The sequence below is a fragment of the Xenopus laevis genome, chromosome 1L (assembly GCF_017654675.1).
Source record: "Xenopus laevis strain J_2021 chromosome 1L, Xenopus_laevis_v10.1, whole genome shotgun sequence".
Lineage (NCBI taxonomy): Eukaryota > Metazoa > Chordata > Amphibia > Anura > Pipidae > Xenopus > Xenopus laevis.
In genome coordinates, this window is record NC_054371.1 from 172,313,735 (window position 1) to 172,337,600 (window position 23,866).

The 23,866-nt window shown below is 36.5% G+C and overlaps 1 protein-coding gene across 1 annotated transcript in view; it reads left to right on the forward strand.

Annotated features, from left to right (window-relative positions):
- tmem132d.L (transmembrane protein 132D L homeolog) overlaps positions 1-23,866 on the forward strand; it is a 431,717-nt gene that overhangs the window by 266,874 nt on the left and 140,977 nt on the right. The window lies entirely within an intron of this gene.

The following is a 23,866-nucleotide window of genomic DNA, read 5'->3' on the forward strand; positions in this document are numbered from 1 at the left end:
GCTCAAGACTGCACTGCATACTCCAGACGAGGCCTTACCAGGGACCTATAAAGAGGCATAATTATGATTTTTATACAAGACAGAACTTTATTTGCTTTAGTATCATATTGTAAACAAGTCTTTAGCCTCTTCCAGGGTTTTGGAAAAGTTTTGGGGAAGTTCCACCCATAAAGTTGGCTAAATTGTAAAGATGTGACCTTTGTCCTGCAATCAGTCAGATAGTAGGGCAGATTCTTGGGCCACTACATTGAGGGTTCAATGTGGCCCCCTTTCAATCCTACGTCGTGGTTAATAGATGGTTGATTCCCAGCTACATATTGATTGAAGTGGCCATTATTTTGTCTTTAAACAGGCCAATAAGTTGCTGATTCCACTGGAAGGGACAGTTGTCCTTCCCATTTTGGCCTACTGTATGTAGGACCACACAATACACAATATGGATCAATTTTTTCTGGTCGAGTTTTTTAGGGAAAAAAATAGAATTTTTAGAGACGGTTATTTACTAAAACTTGCATTCATTTTTTTTATCAAAACCCTGTCTATAAACACTATGGGGCAAATTCACTAAGATGTGAAGTTGTGCCAGGCGCAACTTCGCCGCACTTCGCCGCACTTCGCCAGGCGTAGTTTCGCCAGCGCTTCGCAAATTCACTAAAATCCGAAGTTGCGCACAGGGGTAGCGTAAGGTTGCGGAGTTGCGCTAGCGTTGTTTCTCTATATAAAGCGAAGTTGCGCTAGGGAAGGCTAATTTGCATACGGCGCAAAATTCAAATTTCAATGGAGGAACACGTATCTGCACTACAAATGCCTAGAAAACCTTCAAATCTGCAAATAAAATTTTTATTTTGCCCTACACATGTGCCCACTGTCTAGGTAAGTTGCCATGAGTCAGGAAATGTAGGGGGGAGGAAGGGGAGCCCCAAAAATTTTTCGATCTTTTTCAGCCTATCAGCCATCATGTAGAAAACACGCCAGTGTTTTTTGGGACTTAGAAAAAATTTGTACTTTTTTTTAAACAATCCCTATCTACTCTATTGCGCTTCGCCAGGTCTGAGGTGGCGAAGGAAGTCTAGCGTAAAAGGTAGCGTTCACTACACTGCGCAAGTTAGTGAGTTTGCGTAGTTTCGTCGCTAGCGAAGATTCGCCTGGCGTAAGTTTGCGAAGTAACACTAGCGAAACTACGCCAGCGTTCGTTAGTGAATTTGCACAGTAGCGAAAATGCCAAACGCTAGCAAATTAACGCTAGCGTTCGGCGCTTCGCGCCTTAGTGAATTTGCCCCTATATATTTTATAGACTCCAAAAGTCCTGCAGTTATCAGCATTAACCAGTCTCTGTAACAATACATACAGTAGATTGGGTTACAGAGAACCCAAAGATTTTTCAAAATTGCCTCATATTAAAAATCCTAGCAATTATTTATTCACGCTGTTCTATTGATACAACCTGTCCTGTTTGCTTTTATTCTTAGTAAATCACTGTGTACAATTGTGGTACTATCTAAATAAATATGGTACAACACAACAATCCGCAGCTTGATTCAAATGCTAAGATAGATTCATAAACTGACATCAATTTCAGTCTACAATTTGGCAGTCTTTTTGTTGGCATTAATGTATTCTTGGCTTGGACAAAAAAATCTTCAACTCACTCTTATGTATATGTGTGCTACATTATGCTAGGGCCAAAAATTGCTTTGGCATGTAGAGCAAATATTTTGCTGAAGGCACTTGCTCTGACCTAGTGCTATGGTTTAGTCTTCAGTCTGTCTCTCACATCAGTGTTGGGATGTGCATAGTAGGGATGCACCGAATCCACTATTTTGGATTCGGTCGAACCCCGAATCCTTCAAGAAAGATTCAGCCGAATGTCAAACTGAATCCTTATCCAATTTGCATATGCAAATTAGAGGTGGGAAGGGGAAAACATTTTTTAATTTTCTTTACAAAAAGTCACGCTATTTCCCTTCCCGTCCTTAATTTGCGTATGCAAATTAGAATTCGGTTCGTCAGGGCAGAAGAAATCCTGGATTCAGTGCATCCCTAGTGCATAGTTGCGTCGTTTTGACGAAAAATTCTCGAATTTCGTGCAAAATTCGCGAAACAGCGAAAAATTCAATGCCGATGCCGGTTTTTCGACAATTTTTTTTGACGCTGGCAAACTTTCGTCAGCGAATTTTCGCGACCGTTTCGCGAATTAGTGGCGAATCGCGCAAATTCGCGCCTGGCGAATAAATTCGCCCATCACTACATAGTACCTCCTCAGACAGGCTGGAACTAGGGGTAGGCAGAGTAGGCGGCTGCCTGGGGCACCATCATTGAGGGGCACACTTTTAAGGGAATTTTTTTTTTCGTTTGGCACGGGTACGGGGGGGGGGCTGTATTATGGATGGCTGCTGGGCTTGCTGGTACAGGGGGCAGTAATATAAATGAAAAAGTGTCTTACACTTTCTTGTTTTCTTTATTTAAAAAACATTATGGTAAGGTGGGAAATGGTAATGCAGGACAGGGGGGCACTGTTTGAAGCTCTTGCCTAGGGTGCGAACTACCTTGGCCCTGCATAATAGGGCACATTAAACAGTATATTTTCTGTGGATTCATTTTTATATCATGCATCTATTAAAGAAAGTCTAATGGTAAATTTGGAAATATCAGTAGAATGATAGGTAGAATATTTTTGCATCAGATGTGCACAACACAGATGGCAGGGCAGTTTGGTACAGAACACAAATGTATGTGATATAAAGTCATGGTTATCCCCAGATATCACACCCTCCCATATGTGATTGGGCAAGCTTGCAATGTGTTAAATAAACAGAGTTTCTAGATATGGTTCTGTAAGTATGAAAACTAATTATTTGAAAGTGTTAGCAACTTCACATAATGGATGTTCCCCCAATAGGTAAATAATGCACATATGCTGGCATTTCCCCAAGTCTGTCTTCTTAGTTTGTCCGTTTCTTGTTTTGACCCATATTTTTGGCTTGTTTGAAATATTACCAATTCTTCCTCTTTCCTTGGCTTCATTGTTTCATGGAAGGAATTGTACATAATGATATGAGCCAATCCCCTGGTGTGATAAGAAAGAAATCGCTTCCGTTTTTTAAAATGTCTTTGTTATGTGCATAAGAAGATTGCATCTGTTCATAAGCAAATACTGAAAATATATAAACACAATTGCAGCAATCTGTGCACTTTCCTTTCAGAGTGCATTAGTGCAGTAATGCCAAGCCGATGGCACCCAAAGTATCTTAGCAACCTGCAAGCAAGTAAATATTTATTACATACAAATCTATTTAATTAAAAATCTCAGTAGCTCAGGAGATAATCATACAGTTTGAACAGTATTTTGTAACAGGTTTGGCTGCTTTAAATGCTGTAGTGCCATGACCTAGTAGCACAGGGCTCTTAGAGCAGCTAGGGATACATTAGCATTGTTATAGGCAAAGGGAGAATAAAAAGGGTTATTATTATCGTTATTATTATTATTATTATTATTATTATTATTATAGTACTGTAGTATTTTTATACTTTGAGGTTACCTTCATTTTTACAATTCACTTACAAATCTGGTGAAGCTTAGTGGATCCACTGTTCCCCATACATGGCGTAGGTTGCTGTTTCTTTGTGACAGAGTGTATATATTGTAAGTGGCAGAATATTGCTTTCTGATTTTTCCAAGATCTTAAAAAGCCATAAATAGTTTCTAAGCTGTCTAAATAAATCTCTTTGTGATTCATCAAATACAATACTAAAAAGAAAGGAAACTTAAAAGCAGGAAGACTTGGTTCCTAGCAGAATAACTGCATTTAGTACTTTATTATATATCTACAGTATATGTGATCGTCTCGTTATTTTGAGGTTACACACTTTCCAGTTGTTCTATAGATGCTTTGCTAAAACATACATGATGCCAGTTAGACCAACAATCATTTTAATAGTGAGGAATGTAAGGTTAGAGTAAGTGACTATATACACAAGAAGAATATTCAATCACTAGAGGGATGATGTATAGATTGCAGCCATCATTGCCATAACTAAGGTAAACAGTCATTGGGATACTTGATGAAATGCCCATTAATAAGAAAATCTACTTCAATCTACTATCAAATTTGCATAATACATATTACAGATTATTTCACATGCTGGAGTCCAAATTATGATCAACCATCATGAATCCTAAAATAGAATCCAGTCCACCTTGGTGAGATCTGCACAAAACCTCCAGCTGGATATTTGACAGTCAGCCAGTGACATTTGGGGGCATCACTTTTCCCAGTTTCATGGGAAATGTAAATATGTAAACCAGTACCAAGCACCTTAAGTTCTTGTTTTAAGCACCACTGACAAGCCTGAACATTACAGCTGGGTCATTGGCAGTATGGGAGTTTCAAACCTTTGTAGCACCAAAGGTTGAGAGATGTAGACTGTACCAAATACTAAACAGTAAACATGACTGATTGTGGCAATAGTGAATTTGCTTTAATGCATTATGGAATTCCATGGGGCCAATTAACTAATGGTTGTCAAATCATAATGCATAACTAAAAATCGTGGAATCGTGAAAGCTGTTCAGAAGTCAATGGGGTCTGACCTTTTTCAGTTGTAAAGTATTTCTTTAATTTGAGCTTTTAGAGGTTTTCAGGTTTTTCTTGTTTGTATAGTATCTCAAAAATTGAGCATTTTGAGTTTGTGCTTTTTATATTAGGCTGTTTAAATAAATGACTTGGCATTTGTGGTTTTAGAGACAATTTGTATAATTGTGTTTTATGAAACCTCCAAACCACTAAAATTAGAATGTCGATAAATGGGCCTTCCCGTGTTCTTTTGGTTAATTATCTTGATTAAGGACATCTTACATTGCTGCCTTGCTTCAGATCTATATGTGACTATTTGACAATTGTGTAATTAGATCTATTTAATGTTAGTTATTAGAAATTGGAATATTTATTTTAAAACTTTTGTCAAATGCTGTCACTTGAGCAGTCAGGTTCCCCCGAGTATTGTCTCTGTTGCATGGGTAGATTAGCTAGACGAGCACTGCAGGCTAGGAGAGTGGGTTAAGATATAACCAGGACAAGCCTATTTTTTAAAAACATTATACAACCCAACCAAGGTAGCTAACAATTGCTATCCTTTCCATTTGAAATATTTAAGTTTTAAAGACTTTACCTATCACAGGAATAACCTTTCATCTTAAACTACATTTTTCTTTAGTTTTAATCATTCTAAGGATTCCAGATGGTAAAGGGATAATTATATAACATGCTGTTAGTACAGGGAATTAGTCTAATAGTTTCAGTATGCTGTGTAACCAGCAATTGAATGACATTAAGATATTGAAACATTGAATAAGAAAGAAGAAATACTTTTTAAATACTGGCAATAACAGTTGGGCAATATGACCAAAGAATAGCAACAATGAATGAGTGAAAATGTGCAGGCAAGTGCTTGCCATAGATTACTGACATAGACACAGTTGTCTAAGTATGCCATAGCATGCTGATATAAATGTATGGTGGGTTGATGGAAAATGCCTTACTGGCTAATATTGGTAAGTACAGTAGGTAAATCAACACCAATGCTCAGATCCAACATTAGTTGGAATGACACAAATAATACAGGTTTGCAAAAACCTTGCTAATTAATACAGGCAGAAACCCTTTTCATCTTTGTAACCTATGCCACCCTGTGGCTCTTGAAAACTCTAATGAAATGCATATACATTAACTCAAGACCTATGGATACCCATGATAATCATAGTGGTTTAAGATAACTATGTGTGTACCTTTTACAGTTGAGTAAAGCTGGCCACAGACACAAAGATCCGATCGTACGAATCAACGTACAATCGGATTTCCCCATCTCCCGACCTGCCACTAACCATTCCGATCAAATAAAGTAGAAAAGAACAGATTAGCAGATGTTCTGGCCCTGACAGCAATCGTACGAAAGTTATGTCCGACCAAAGCTGGAGACAGTCTCCCTTTGAAAATCGTACGATCGGCAGTACATGCAGAGACATTACCCGCAGCCGACAGAAATCTTTTAACCTGTCCGATCAACCAAACGACCGATCTCGAATGGACGAAAAATTCGGGACTCTCCTCACACGGTCCAAAAATCGTACGAATCCTCAATTTGTACAATCAGATCTTTACGTCTATGGCCAGCTTAAGATTCTGTAGCTCTAAATACAGAGATAGTCATGCTGAGCTTTCTATTTTTTTATATAATAGATCCCTGGTGTTAAAAACTCTGGCCAATAACAAACATATGATGGGATTTGGCCTTTGCCAGTTTGGGTTAATCCCAGAGATATAGAATCAGCTCCTGTTGTGCTTCATAATAATGATAATAGCAAACCGTTTGGAAAGTTCTTTTTTTGGATCCTCAAAATGTATGAAGATGGATTTTACCCAGGAGCTTGTTTATCCAAAGAAAAAGCAATACCTCTGTATGGTAATCACTGTCTTACTGAAATTCTGCATTTTTATATGGCTATATAGCTCCAGCATATAGTACATATAACTCATAGCCAAATAAGTGACATATGAAAGAATAATATTAAATTGGCTTATATTATACAATATATACAATAAATATTTCCATTTTTTATCTTTTGTCTTGAGCCATTGTTTTGTGATATCCTGTGTTGCTCTTCACAGATATCCTGACAGCAATAATTCAGAAAATGTGGGCTCTGTATCACCTTTGTCTATTTATGTATAGAATGTATGTGTCCTCTTGGTTTGTTTGTGTGTGTGGTTTGTATGGACAGTAATTTTAAAATTAAAATATTTCATTTTGGGATTTGGGATTTTTTATAACATCCCATGTATATGAAAATAATATTTTAAGTAGATCTGCACTCTTCAGGAACATAGTTTCCCTTTAACTATCAATTGATCTACAAATGCACTGATGAATAATACTCTAAATATTATTCTATATTCAGTAAAGCTATTTTAGCTAATCTCATTATTTCCTGATGCCTATGATTCCACTGTTAAATTTGTGGCTGACATTCTTCATGAAGCTGATATGGAACTATTAGTTGTAGTAAATAGTGTATGGGTTTGATGACTTGATTTTCACTTGGCTGTAAGGAAAAAAGAATAAGAAAGAACAGCAAAAAGCAGAGCTGGACCTACACAGCCTTGTACTGAGATAAACACTTTTAGAAATACAGTTAAAGTACAAGGTAAAGATTTCTGACTAGTGACAAAGAGTTTCAATTTTAAACCCAGGCAAAAATACCAACTTACTTCAACTCCATGTTTCCTCAGCAAACTGATTGTCTCTTCCAATATGCTATAATGATCCTATTGATCACAATTAATTCCATCCCTTCTTCAGCACTTTCTTGGAAAGCATCTCCATCAACAAGACAATAAGTGTTTAAACCATTACAATAAACTTCTGAGACAAGAAGAGTGGAATCTGAAGAACATAAATTGTCAAGGGCTTTTAACCTACAGCATAATGTTTACTAAAAGTAATACTGACACAGTCCAAGGAACATGTTGGTATCAATTCATCGTTGACAGATTTTCTAGGAAGATACAAATAATTTAATGTTGTAACCCAGTAACGTATGACATGGCTCAGGTACACTGCCCTAATAAGGGAAAGCATAACAAAAATATGAAATATTCACCTTTTATGGTGAGTGCAATAGAAATAATATAGTTACCGTAATTTGTATTAGAAAACAATAGTCCATCAAGTTCAACACCTCCAAATAATTTCACATATCTAAAAATATATAAACACACATAAATATATATTTAACTAATTGTACGGTGGATCTATATACTATATACATGTCCAAGAAGTCATTTAGCCATCACAATATCCCCTGTCAGGGTATACCACAACCTTTTTGCCCTCACCATGAAGAACCATGCTTTTACTGTTTGAAGTGATTGCTCAATTCCTCAAGTCTAAAGGGGTGACTTGTTCTTATCTAGGTGTATGTGAGTAATGATCCTCTAGCTATCTGGCTATAATATGTCTAACCTTCTTGTAAAGAATAGTAATGGGCGATTCACCAGGCACTTATTCCCGGCAAATTTCTGCGTTTCGCAGCCACCAAATACATTTGCGGCAAAAATTTGCAGGTGAAAAATCCGCCACGTCAAAAACAATTGTTGCGTGTCAGTATTTGGACAAAATAGTAACAAAGTAACATAGTAAGTAAAGTTGAAAAAAGACACACGTCCATCAAGTTCAATTGACTTCAATTAGTTTAGTAAATTTTTCACAGTTTTGAGAATTTTGTGGTAAATTCGCAAAACGGCACAGATTCAACCATCACTAGTCCAGAACCTTTTCTACAGAGAGAATAACCCCAGCCTTGGCAGTAATCCTTAAAATAACAGCAATATTTGTGAGTCCCTCCAAAACACAAACAAAGGTAGTTAAAAATGCAAAAATATTTACTATGATATAGTGAGCAAAGGCCTAACACATTTTGTGCCTGTTGGGGCACTTACTCATAGGCTAATGGGCATATACCTGTACAACTCTTATATAGGGGTGTGACCCATCAAGGCAACATACAACAGGGATGTTGCCTTGATTGGTCACACCTCTATATAAGAGTTATACAGGGGTATGCTGTACATGCCCCAATGTGAGTAACTGCCCCAACAGACACGAAACGCGTTAGGCCATTGTCCACTATGTCCTAATAAATATTTTTGCATTTTTAACTACCTTTGACTGTTTTTTGGACTATTGCGGTTATTTCTTGGATATGCACCTCTGGACTGGGGTGAACTGTGAGTATATCCCTGCTCATATATACATTTTTGCCTGCTTGCATAATTTATCGCAACCTTTTTGACTGTGGTAGTGCATACACTGGTCGCTGGCACCTGTTCTTTTTGTTTTTGTTATCAGTATATCCTTAAACAGGGAGTCCTCAAGTTACATACACCCGACTTACATACAACTCATACTTACATACTGAGGCTTTTACAGTAATGTTCTGTGGTTTGCTTGGCCTTTATTAACATTTAGCTTTAATAAACCACCTGCCCCAATCCCCTCTGGTGTGTGTTATCTACTGCAGAGCACAGAAAGGTAAACATAAATATGCACAGAAAGGTAAAAAGAAATACTATCTTAAGACAAGCATCTGTCTTGTTGCATTTAATAAGTAAATGTATATGTTTCAACTTACATACAAATTCAACTTAAACTGGAACTTCACAAATACATAACAAGCTTTTTGAAAAGTAAACATAATTTCAAGCAACGTTGCAATATACATCATTTAAAAAATATGCAGACTTTTTATGATTTTTAATGGTTTCGGACAGTTCCCTAAGCCTAGCCCCCTGCTCTCCTGCTGATCTCTCTGACTACTTTGCTGAGCTGGCTGACTACTGTTACTTTGTATCAAGAGCCATCTGTCCTTAGCCTGCATCCTCCAAACCCCACAATTCCCTGCACACGTGATTGCAATAAGGAAAGGAACATCACAGAGCAATGCATTGTGGGTTATGTAGTTCCTGCATGCTGTCTGTAAGCTGTGGAGTAGTTGTTACAATTTGTAACATCAGTGTTTTAGTTCCTCCAGGATTTCAAATGATGCAGAAAGAGAAGAACTGTTAAACAGCTGGATTTCAGCATAGAAAGTCGCATTTATTCATACTTTTTGAAGAAACAAGTAACTGTAATGGGTATATTAGGGCTTTCTGTGTAAGATAATAAGGGGTTATTCCTTAGACAGAAGAAACATAAAAGCATGAAGACAAGTGAAATAAGACATGTGAAATAATGGACAGAAGAATATCCCATGCTTTAATCTGTCAAACAGGAATCCCAAGCAAGCTGCTCCCAGCATCCTTGTCTAACCCAAGGCAGGAAGGTATAGTAACCAGCAGATGAAGGGCCAGAGTTTTAATATTGCTGATGTTAATACAAAAATAACACTTTGCGGCTGTAATTCAGCCATGTTTCGGACTGAAATGTGAACTGCTGTGCAATACTTATTATTCCTTAAGATTACATTCCGAATACAGATATTTCAGCTTACAGTCTTTTATAGAGTTCTTGTAAAATTTGCATTGTTGATCCCATTTTTCTTCAGAACATCATGTGTTTATGCTTGGACAAATATCTCATTTACAGGCAGGCTGAAATATTTCTTGTTTAGTATCTACAATTCTTCTTGCCTTTCTACTGCTAAAGGTTAATGGCATTATGGTTAGACAGAACGCAGAAATCAGATAATGCACTTCTCAAGGCCCAGGATATTCTGCAGTGAAAAAGAAGGAATCTACAGATTTTTTATATGAAAACATGACACTTTAAGGAAGAAGGCCATATAATAGTCATCTCATGCTTGGCCAAGAATGTAGGCAGTTGGCATTTCAGCATGTGCATCATTTTGTGTAGGATGCTTAAAAAAACAGATGTATTTTCTTAGAGACATTTATTTCCTTCCTGTTGACACTGTATGAGGAATGGTTTGCCTGAAATAAACAAATTTAAAGGTTAGGGCACAGAAAATGTTCTAGAATCATAATTTATTTTGGAGGCATCCATCTGGCCGCATTTACAAAGCTGTACTAACTAGGTACAGTGTGCAAGAAACTAGCACAAACCACCATGTTTTCCTCAATAATTTCCAGCAAAATTTTGCCAAACCCAACAAAAATGACAAAATGCCCATGATGTAGGCTTTGCATAGATTTACACGACTCTCAATTATGCATTTGTGTCAGAGTGGACCATATAGCAAGTGTGGGATCAATTCAAATGTATGCCTTGTTTGGTGCCTCATTCACAGATGCAATTAGAAAATCGAGTACCAACTACTAAGTGTATGGTGTTTAAATATATACAAACCAGTGTACACCTTTGCCTAACCGTTGTGTCTTTTATTAAATGAGGCCCATGAACTTTAACCATGGAAAAATGTGAATGGCAATGGATGTGAATATGACTGTTGCTGGTGACAGTTGCTGTTAAGAGAAATCCAGGAAAGTTTGTAGAGAAGATTTTAAATGTTACTTAAAAGGCAAACAGCATATTAAAACAGTGCTTAAAAAACTGTGAGGCTGGCCCCTTAGAGGTATTGAAGGAGTAACTTGGGAGGTACAGTTTAAGAACAGTTAGGACAGGCTTTATGAGAACATTGGAAAGAACATATATTTGCTCTCCTAGATACTCCTGGGACTCCAGCATAAAGGTCATTTTGGGTTAGATTTGATGTTAACTCAGATTTGCAATCACATATATTCGTGGAACTGTAGCTTAATGGCTGATAACAGCATATTTCCATATATCTGTAACCTAGGTATTTGATGGGAGAGTTTTGACCAAATATTGGACCTCAAAGGAGGCTTTCAACTGGAAACATCTAAATACCCCTGCATTAGGGATATACAGTACCTAGTCCAAGATAAGCTTAGGCTTTCATCACTCAGGCAGTGGACGGCACACACTGCATGACTGTCATCATTAGTAATTACCCACAGGCAGCATTGCTCTTTTGAAGCTATTTCCCTAAGCCCCAAATCACTGGTGCCTATATGGTAAATATGTGTCTGAAAAATAGCAGTGAGTAGTGAGTGCCACCTTAGACAGTAGGAACTTGTAAATGTAAAGGAGGTAGGTGGGAATCTGTAATTAGGATAATGTGGCATATCAGGTTGTTAATCTGGTATGGTATGGAGCTGGACTGTCCAACTGGACACCTGCAGTCTCCATGACGTTGAGTCTCGGAACATATATTAAGTAATTAGACCATTATGTGTTGCTAAACATTGCTGGTCAAAAGGAAACTTGAGTTGTTCAGCCCAGGAAATGACTGGTTACTGCTTCGTTATCACCAGTTGTGACCTAAAAGTTAGTCTGCAAATAAACTTGTTTTTGTTTTCTTTTTTTGCAGTACTCTAATATTATGGAAAAAAAAAATCCATTGTATAAGCTTTTATAAAAGCTTGTATTTAAGTTATTGGTTTTATGTTATCCTTGAAATTATTATGATTACAGTATATCAGGATAATTCAAAATTTAAACTGCAAGATGCAGCACATTTGACTTAAAGTAGTTTGTCCACTCTAAATCATTCCTTGACATACAGACCCCTTGATACACAGAAGCAAAGCCAAAGCAGACAAAATCAATGTCTACAATATAAAGCTAGCCTCATAATTTTAATTTGCTCTGCCTGTTATGACGTGATATGTATTGCTCCATGTGCAAGGTTGAAATGAATCAAGGTTTTCCTGAGCTGTATCTGGTTGCTGACCTAGGACTGAAACATCAAGCTGATTCCCAAGCTGTCACTTTCCCAGGTAAATTCAATAAGGGCATTTAGGTATTCGGTAAAGTTGGCCGTGTAGATAGTATGTTGGAGCAATCCATCATGATTTCTGCTTAGTGTCCCTGTGGAAATGTCTTACAAAGAAAGGAAAAAAACACCAATGTCAACTTGAAATTTCATCTTTTATAATTTGACTCACACTCAGGCAGCACTGATTATAACTGCTAGTTTTGCTCTCGCTTACATTGTGGGGGTTATTTATCAAAAGTCTGAATTTGTCTCAATATTTTCTGCTACAAACTCCGATCAAATCCGCTCGGGTTTTTTATGCTTATTTATTATTACATTTACGCAAAAAATTTGCTTTGCGGGAAAAAAAATCATTGGATTTTTTGCAATTTTCACGTTTTTATCCTAATTTTCACCAAAAACTTTGGAGTATTGCCCGAAACCCAGCACACATCAAAAAATCATTGGGACTTCTCCCATTGACTTATATGCAATCTTGACAGGTCTAAGATGCCGGATTTTCAGATTCTGACTTTTCCATCCTCGGGGTTTAATAAATTCTGAAAAATTCGTGATTTTTTAAAAGTCAGATTTTATATAAAAAAAAAAAATCACAAATTTCTTGTGATTTTTGCATTCATAGTTTAGTTAATAACCCCCTATGAGTATGTAATAAATTGTACTTAAAACAGTTATTTTTTTACACAACAGTAATGCCACATTCAAGTGTGACAGCACAATGCTCAGAGGAATACCCCCTGGCTGGTGTATTTTTTAAGTATTGACCCTAGGTATTTTTTTTTAATTGTTCTAGTGTCCAAGGCATGACCTGCACTGTTCTAGGCAAGCAATTGAGCAGTAGAGAACTTATTTTCTAATTTATTAACTGAACATGCTCCCAGGTTTAATAGGCTTAGGGGTTGCTGTTGACATGGAACAAGATGGATGAGCTTAGCTCAGAAGGAAAAGTACCTGAAAAGGTAGTAATTAGAGTCTCTAGGAATACATCCCCTAGTATTTTGCCTTTTATTCTCATTTACAACATATTTGTCCTGTCTGTAATTCTAGGGCTATACAGTTATGTCTGATCCGAGAAGTGCCCTTGACATCATGGTTTGTTGTTGCAGTGTTTCAAAGAGCTAAACTATAAGGAAATGGGGAGTGCTGTAGAAAAAGCATGCAATGATGGAAAAGGTGTCAAATCAAAAGAGCTACTTCTTTGTTTCCCTTACACATTGTGTGGTTATTTGAGTGACTATAGAATGCCAGTGTCAGGCTATATTAACCAATTAGGCTGACCGTGTGCGTTACCTAACTGGTCAGTTATGACTATTTAACTGTCAGGTCTTGGCAAGGGAATCCATCTTAAAGCAGACCTTTATTATTCTTAATTATTTGTTTACATAGAGCCTTCCATTGAATGCAGGAAATAGGAGGTGTTAGCATATGCTAGCAACTAGATGCCAAAGTGCTGTGAAACTTGATAACAGCCTTAACACACAAGAATAATCTCTAAATATCAGTAACACCATCACTGTCATTTGTCACAACTGAGAATCTATTTATTCCCATTCAAAAAGACCTTTTAACATAATGTTACTACAATGTAATTATTCATTTCTCCCTTTTAATTTCTTACCATTTAGTGTCTAAAGATGAAGTAGAGAGAAAAAAAAAAACATGTATCCATTTGGGTTGCCACCTGTCCAGTTTTCACCTGGACTGCCCAGTTTTCCTAATTAGGAAATCCGGACAGGACTCTGAAGTAAGTGATGCGATGATCAGCCAATCACCATTGGGTATGCCATAGCTCTGCCCTCTGATGTAACTGATCCACCCTGAACTATCATTGCCCTGATGGCTTAGAAAATATTACTTGCCCTTGAAAACATCACCGCCCTGCTCAAGCTCAAAAGGTGGCAACCCTACAACATGCATATATTAGTGTAGCAGTCATTCCAAAACAGCTATTATACATATTGGGGTTTATGTAGATTTTTTTTTTAGAAAGTTTTAAATAAAATTTTTTTATTATGCTTATATGTTTTATTTTCATTATAACTTCACTAGAGTGATTTGGGTTAAGAAGTTACAGCACTAAAGCAAAACATTGCTCATATTTCTATGTAAACCAAATCTTTTTATAAACCAGTATCTAGCAAATACATTTACACAAACCATTCATCAAAAGGTAAAATATCTAATTATGGTTCCTTTACTCCTTTGAATGTACGTATCTGAAAAAAAAGCTGACATTGAAAGGGGTTTGAAGCCTAGGTGCAACCAAAAGTGCTATCCACCAGGTGTCAAACCAGCAAGACCATATGCCGGTTTCTCTGATAGGACATACAGTTCACTTGCACAGTTTGTGTTATCTTCATGATATCATTTCTACTGCAATAATGAAGATATACTCTCTGAGTAGGCAAGACATACGTTACAAAAACACCCAACATATAGAAATACAGTAAATGTGGTATCAAAACATGCATTTAAAAACGCATTACTCACTTGTATCTTAAACATTTTAGTAAAATAATGAGCACCATACTTCTCTTTCAAATTAAAGTAAGTGAAGTTAAGCAACATTAAGGGGGTCGTTTATCAAAGGTCGAATTTTAGAGCTTTTTATACCTCGAATCAACTAGAATGGTTTCTAATTTAAGAAAAAATCTTGAATGGGAAAAATTCAGATCAGCGAGTTCAAGGTTAACCAACCAAAAACTCGAATTGATTGAGTTTTCGGTCAAAACCCTCTGAAAACAGCTCGAACATCATGAAGGCAATTAACATCTTGAAAGGATTTAAGGGATCTCTGCCATTGACTTCTACATGACAGTGACAGGTTTTAGATGGTATATTTTCAGATTTGAGCTATTTACAGGGTCAGCATATAATAACTTTTGAAAAATTTGAGTTATTTTCTTAACCTGAAAAATCAATTTTGACTGTAAAATAATCTCGAAACCCGAACTTTTTGTGGAAAACACAACTCAAACCTTAATAAATCTGCTCCTAATTATCCACATTTACCATTTTGCCAGGAATCACTCCCCCTCCCATTCTTTCTTCTTAACTTTGTGTTGCATAGTAATCCACTGATACTGTACATGCTCAGTGTTTATATAAAGTTCATTCTCTAGACAATGTGATTACATTCTACATTGATACACAAACAGCTCCACTTCAAAAGTAATGATAGGTACCTTGATTTTTCTTCTTTATTTTAGGACACAGTAGTGATAATCAGATCTCAATTGTGCCTCAGCTGACATGAGTCTAATAAAAGAATAAGTGCCAAAACAGAGCAAATTGTATGTTATTATACTATTATCATCATATTAAGAGATAAAGACTTATCTTTATTTAGTGCTCTGAAAATGGTAGGTTTCATTTTTCATATGTAAATTACAACACTTCATTGGAGTGATGATCTGCATTTTAATATTCAAGCTGAATTTAATTTTGAAAATAGAAAGAGGGTAATATTTTGGATGCCATGCACACAAATGTTACAATTAAATATGCCACTGTGTTAGAAAGAACATTAGTGGGAATTCAGCTGTAAATCCCTCATAGTAAAATATCTGAAGTCTGTGACAAATGGCATTCTGTGACAAGCAGTGACAATCGAATTAATAAACAAAAAATAGCTTATAGTCCATGAAATAAATTGAGAAAAGCATCAATTGCAGGTAATCCAAACAAACAAACTCAAAAAGGGGGAGAAGCTTACAAAACGAAAGAAGGGTGAAAGAAGCTTAACTACATTACTGTTTTCTCATTTCCAAAGTAATTCCTTGAGATTCATTTGCAAAATGAGTATGAAAATGATAGCATATATGCTGCATTATATAAAATGTGTTTAATGTTTGTCCAGGATATTAATTATCTACTTGCATGTATTTATCTGTATGATGAGTACCAAGGTGGCAGATGGAATATTGCGCAATTCGATTGAGTGACAAAATTTGGTGGAAGTCCCATGAGATCTGTTGTCCTTTGGTGCCAAATATACTGCAACTTGGGGACTGGTTGGCAATAAGCACATGGGACTGGAGGGATAGCAACAACATTTTCAGGACTACACACTATTTGAATCCCAATCTATTAAGGCATACTGTATTGGATGTCAATAAACAAGGGTTTATCTTGCAATGAAGTGTGTGTATGTATAAATATGTATGCAAATGACCCAGGTGCTATCCACGTTTGCCATAGATAGAAAAAAAATCCAAAAAACATAGTTGCACACTGGGTACGTTTAAGATTAAAATTGTCCAAACTTTTATTGTTTTACATATTAAAAATGTAGGACAACATTTCAGTCTATACCTAAGTCCTTTCTCAAGACCATGATCTCGATTTATATATATATATATATATATATATGATCATGAATTTATATATATATATATATATATATATATATGATCATGAATTTATATATATATATATATATATATATAACAAACAAGGGAAAGGGGGACTCTTGTATTTGACTCTATATATATATATATATATATATATATATATATATATATATATATATATATATATATATATATATATATATATATAGATAGATAGATAGATAGATATATATATATATAGATATATATATATACACACACACACACACACACACACACACACACTGTGGGGGATGCACTCAAATGGCAGACTTGGTAATAACTTCTCAAGGTAAAAGACAGCGACATCCAGGGTAACTTTAAACATAAATTAGAATTTGTATGTATGCTGCAAGGAATTGAAGGACCTTCAATGATTATTTATGGTTTAATTATTATAATTATTTTTTATTTAACATTTTACACATCGACTTACAGAGATTGTTCATCACTCACATAAGTCCCTGCCCCAACGATTTTTGTATTCTTGAACTAAAATGTTTTAAGAACTTGAAGCATACTGTACATGGTTTACAGCTATTTTTTCTTTGAAGGTATTTGCAACTGTAAAGAATATCTGATGCTAAACCGCCAAGCAACATGTAGGCGCCTCTTGTAATCCGGTGAGCAGATTGGTAGTTCACCTGGAAAGCAGCATGTGATTTACCATCTGTTCCTGCTTTGCCTGATATTTACAGCTGTAAAAACAGCAGTCCGTTGTAGGTTTCAAAATGTCACACAGCACTGTGAAAATGAAGCAAGCAAAATGAAATTCAAAACACATTCTGTTAATTGTTATCAAAAGAAACTGAGCAGAAATGTATGAACCTGACAATGAATTTGAGTGTGGGTACTGGGTAGCAAATGAACTGCAGGAGAAGATATTGTAGATGAACCAGTGGGGACAAAGGAACTGGGAAACAAAGACAATTCTTTGAACTGAAGCAATGGTATTGTAAAATGATGAAATGATGGCAAAGTACTAGCACATTAGCTAGAATAATTGTAAATATATACATAACTACTCAAATTCACATCATTTAAAAGTATTACTGGTTAAGCAAACAATTCAGTTAGATGGAAAACGTGATATTGATCACTCTGATGGAAACGGGCAGCAGCCTTTTCTTGTTCATATTTTCAAATATTTTCTCTTATTTCCTGTGTCCCTTTCTTTTGCAATATCTTTCCTATAGTGTGAGGAGTTGTTACTAGCATAGGTGCTGAAATGCTCCAGTATAGTCTGCTCACTGCAGATCGGCAGGCAAGAGAAGTAGTCAAGCCAGGTGCAACTAAACAAGCTAAAGATTTCTGCAAAATTGGCCACAGTTTCAAGGTTTAAGAACTACAAAAAAAAAACAAAAAACAGATGGCAACAAAACAGTTGTGGCTCAGTCCGTAAAATCTGAAGTGATTGCTGATGTGTCTTTACAGTTTGGTAAATGGTCCTATTCCCCTATGCTATCAATGTATACTTGTGAGTGACTGTGATAAGTAGCGATGAGCAATTTTTTTCATCAGACATGGATCCACTCCAAAATAGCATGCAAGAAAAACTGCTGTGAAAAAACTGTCATTGCAAAAAAAATGCAACCATTAGGATCCTTAGGAATCCTTGGCAGGAGGGGAATGATGGTCTTTGTGTCCTAAGGAAATGTAACCTTTTAAAAAGCTGATTAAAGAAATGACATTTATTTTAACTTTGTTTTTTTAGATAGGCTGAAAGGCAGATTATATAATATCATACAGTATAAATAATACAATTATATTTCTATGTGACATGGTATATAACTGACTATATTAGGCACATCTCCCCCACTCAAAAGGCATAATTTGTACTGCATATATTCCCTCTATTTCAGGAAAATGTGATGGCCCTGGCAAATGAATAGCATCTTTCACCCGGCTGCCATTTTCCCTCTAACACTTCATCAGTGACATTTACATCTGCAAACAGCACACGTGTGCTGTAAAGTTCATGCAATCAAGAATGCAGGCTTACACAGTAACAACTTACTTTGATATTAAGTTCTGTATTAAGCACTATAATGGCTAAGCTGAGCTCAGGAGAGGAGGTTAGGAGAAAAAAATAACAGCAGCAAGCTAGAGTAGAGGTTCTTATGGAACCAGCAATGCCATCTCTTGGCTGCTAGACTGGAGGGTGTGTTTAGGAATTTGAGCTGAGAACCACTGAGCATGCTCAGTAGCCAACAGCCAAAGCAAATTCCTGAGGGAGGGGGCCTAGTGGGTTAAAGGAAGAGAAGGAATCCTAAGTGATTGATGGGATTCTTGAGCTTTAATGTTAACCTGTGAACAACCAGAGGGACAGGTTTTTAAAGAGGCTGTTCCCTGATTAAATATGGGAGGTTTACATGTCCTTTAAATGTACAGTAGAGTAATAAGAGTTAACATGAAAACCTCACTGTAAAGCACCTATTGGTAAGCTTTACAGTCATTTACAATTATATTTAAATAATATTTTAGATGCCCAGTTTTGGGTCTCCAATTTCCATTCAAGTCTTTTTTTATCAACTGAAAAGGGGATTTTAAAAAAGTCCAATCGAAAACTCAGCAGGTTCTTGGCTTCATACTTTTCCGTAATAGAAATTAATTTACATGTGCATATTTTAAGAAATGTAGTTTATACATAAATGTTTTATGTAAATAAATAAAAAGCAAATCTGTGTACAAAAAGCAAATCAATGTACATTTATTGCTTTATTTATTCAAAGACAAATAGAATAAATAGCAGAATAAAATGTAATCATGTGTCTTAAAGAGAAGGCAATATATGTATTTAAATTTGTTTCCAAAACTAAAAGGCATTAGGCTTTGCCAAATGTTGCATTACATTCATGCAGCAGATCATTATTAAAGGCAGCTTGAAGTTCTTATTGATAGCATTTGATTCAACAGCAGTTATCATTTTATTAAAGCTGTCTGAAACCTTTGAAACTCTAAGCATAAGACATTTTGATCTGGGTCTAAGTTATATTAAATCCATTAAATTTATTTGCGTTATCTAATCAGAACGTGAGGTTACCTTCAAAATGACTTTGCTCTGTAAATTAATCTTATAATGAAGTTGTAATGCACTATTCCTGTCTAAAGAATGCGTAGGAACTATAAAGATACGATTTTAATTTGGCAGTTATCTATAACTATAGGACTAAGATAATAAATTGACAATGTTTACTACAGGAAATTACTAATAAAACATCAGAACAAATGTAAATTATTTTAATTAACAAACAAGGCCCTGGTTAGTCTCCTTGTTAAAACACAACATGTATAATAAAAATGCAGTTAATTTTATGGCACTGTGTAATTAGCTTTCAAAAAGGTTCATGGTTACAGATATTTAAAGCTTAACTTGTCTCAGTGCTTCAGAAATGTTTAACGTTACATTTGTACATATAAACAGAGACATGAGCACAAAGAAAAATAATTGTGTTAGACTAAGATGTTTAACATTACTTTTGTATGTATTGTATAAACACAAAGATGCTAAAAGTAAACAAGGAAAATGATATGCCATATAGTACTACTAGTACTACTGTAGAAAACACATTGCTAAAGTTATTCTATTTGGGAGTTTAAGAGGCATTGTTTAATAACATTTGGAACAGAACACACACCTGGGTGATAGAAAAGGGGGGCAAAGATATAGGTTAAGAGAACTCATGGTGGCTTGTGGTCAGAAGGGAGGCAAAAAATAAAAGGCACTGTTTGGGGAGAAGGACAAGGATTTTTTGCTGAGAGGGCTTGAAAGAAGAGATGGAGATGCATTGTTGAAGACGTTGGAGTTGGAAACAAAATGGAACACCAATGGAAAGGGAGGGTGCACTTCCACAGTGTCACGGTCAGCACCCTAAACCAGAACTAGTGCCAAGCTCCCTGGTCTCGGCTCGGCTTCACCAGTAGTGTGACTGACTTTGGCTTCGGGAGGAGCCCTCAGCGCAATCAGATGCCATCTGGACTTTTTGAGAGGAGCAAGGCGAGGAGTTCTGGCAGGCAAAGGGGCACGACTGTTGTTAAAGTCAGTTAGGCCAAAAGTCACGGTACAAAAGGATTAGCCAGAAGGATGGTCAGACAGGCTGGGTTGAGGCAGGCAGATATCAGAATCGTCAAACAGGCAAAGGGTCAAACCAGGTGATCAATCAAAGGGTAAAGCAGAAGAGTTGTCGTAGGCAGGCAAAGGTCAGGATACAGATTGTCGGATTGTCAGGAAGCAGGCTGGGTCAAACACGAATAATCAGGTCAGAAGTCAAAACAGATGCACAAGGCTCAGGAAACCACAAGGACTAAGTTCTATCACGGGCAATGTCTAGCAACCCAACTGGGCCTTTATATAGCGATAATTTCGCTCCAAGATTTTCGCGCCATTGCGCGACTGCGTCAGACACTTGCGCGTCTGCGTCCATAAGTAAAACGAGACACTGGCGCGCGCGCCCTAAGGAACCAACATGGCGACAGAGACGGATGGGCGTGGCGGGCATTGCCGCCGATGGCGCGCCGGGCGTCCCTGCCGAACCACTGGACCACCAGGGTAAGCATTAATTTTCGTTACACACACAGGCTACAGGAGGGAAAGGAAGAATATGCACTGGTGGTGCAGGAAAGAAGAAGGAGCTGGAACTGTTTAGCCAGGCAAAAAAAATGTTAATTTAAAAATGTAATTAATTATGTTTAGGATCTACTTATTCCATTCTAGGCAGGATATGAGATGAACTGGGATTTATGATAAAGATACATCAAAAGGGCTTAATTTACTGAGCCACTTGAGATCAAAATGGGGGTTAAAGTAGCTCTCCATATGAAATGAGACTGGTTAATTTATGGACTTGTAATGTACAGTATGTACCTATGTAAATGATCTTTTATTCTCCTTAGCGTTAATAATGCTGGTCAAATTAGTATTATTTACACTGGAGAAAAGGCATGTAAGACAGGATATGATAACTATGCATAAATATATAGGGGGACCATATGCTAAACTCTTTGATGTACCTTATTCCTTATTTACCAGCACATCTTCCCAAAACTTTAGAGCACACATCAACCGAAAGTTATTTTTTTCACAGCAATGTAAAGTTGTGAATTTTTCTCCCTGAAGCAATTGTAATGGAAAATCATATGAATAGTTTCAAGAAAGGACTTGATGGCTTATCAAGAAATACAATACAGGGTTACTTAAATTCATTTGTAATACAGAGTTTATGCAGGGGCAGATCCAATCGCCCTTTTAGAGTCAGGGAACTTTTCCCCAACCCCCCGAGACAAATCTTGAAAAGCTCCCAATGTCTTTTCATCACCTTTACTTGGAACATCTACAACAGGGGTCCCCAACCTTTTTTTAACCATGAGCCACATTGAAATGTAAACACATTGTGAAGGAACTCAAGCATTCAAAAGTTCCGGAGGGTGCCAAATAAGGGCTGGGATTGGCTATTTGGTAGCCTCTATTTTGACTGTCAGCTACAGGCTCTGTTAAGTAGGACACCTGTTTTGCAACCAAAACTTGCCTCCAAACCAGGACTTCAAAAATAAGCCCCTGCTTTGAGGCCACTGGGTGCAACATGCAAGGGATTGATGAATATTTTCATTAATCATAGCAATTGGCTAGGAGATTGTGTGTTTCTAGAATTATCTGCTTGATAGGACTTTATAACATTTATATAATGTTTCATCCAATTCTTACACAGTCCTAATATCTAGGATCATCAATTTCTTAAGCAAGCTCCAGGAATATATTTTCCCATTGCTCCTTCCTCATTAACGAATACATTTATATTTGTTTTATGTGGCTCATATACTGTAGGTTTGCGTGACATAAGACTTTTATGTAGTGGTCCTTGCACATATAGGTTGCCTGCATGCTGCTTCATCTGTTGCATCGCTACATGATCACCTTATGTTATGCAATATGTGTTCGTCCTAAGTGCCATTTATACACATCTTCACCCAGCAGTACGCTGATATGCCTTTTTGCCCACTGGTGTGAACACATGCTACACATAATACTTCTAAAGTATTTTATCTGTGTAATATTTAAATGCTTTATTAAACATTTTATGAGTCACATATGTGCCCATTGCCTCTCCTCTGCCTTTGTTTGGCCATACAGGATCTGCAGCTGGTAATACATATTTCACTAATCAATTTATATAGCTACACCAGCTATTAATGTACAAGTCTGTGCATGTAGGAACATTGTCATACCACAAAGCTAATGTAAGCTGTCAAGAATTTTCGATCTGCCTTTGGGTATCAAGACAGAGAACGACAGAGCTATCTTTGTCATTTAGCCACAATGGTACGCACAGGAACTTTATTAAATTTCAACACATTACCCACTACAGTCATGCATCAAGCCATCATGTTTCTAGTTATGAATTGTAATTTATTTATGAGGAGTCTCTGCATGCAAGAAACATTTAAAACATTTTATAAAGATGACAGTTCTTTGTTCCTAAGTATACAGTACAATGACAAACATAAGGTCCCATTACTATGTCACCCGGATATCTCACCATTAGTTAAGTGCCTTCCTATATGGCATGTGTCATATTGCAATAGCTAGACAAACTATAAAAGGTAAACAATTGCATACCCAGGGGAAATTTTTGCTATACACATACATACAAGTCACGATGCTAAGGACAAATCAAGAGGTCATTTTGAAGGTCATTCATTGTATCCTATTGAATTGATGGTGTTTAGGTTTCTCCCAGAGTGATTTTTGTTCTGTTACAGAAAAACATAGCCAAAGTTGTCAAATTCTGTCTTTTTGACTGATAGTTACCTATACTAAAACAGAGGCTTGTGCAGGTCTCTACTGTAAATGGAAGCATCCCACTGTTAAACTGCTAAGAACTGATGAAGTGCAGTTAATCTGTGTGCCTTTCATTGGAATACAGCTGTATGGAGGGGAGAAAACTCATACAGAGGCATTACTGGATATATTAATCAAACTGTTTATATTATCTAACATGAGATAAATCACTTCATATTATGTTATTTTCTTACAGTAATCCATCATTGTCTGTTAAAATGTACAGCTTCATGAATCAGCCTCATGGAATAACATAAAGTTAAGAGATAGCTTACAGTCAAAAGAGATAAATATCACAAACACTTGATGAATATAGCCCTCTGGGTA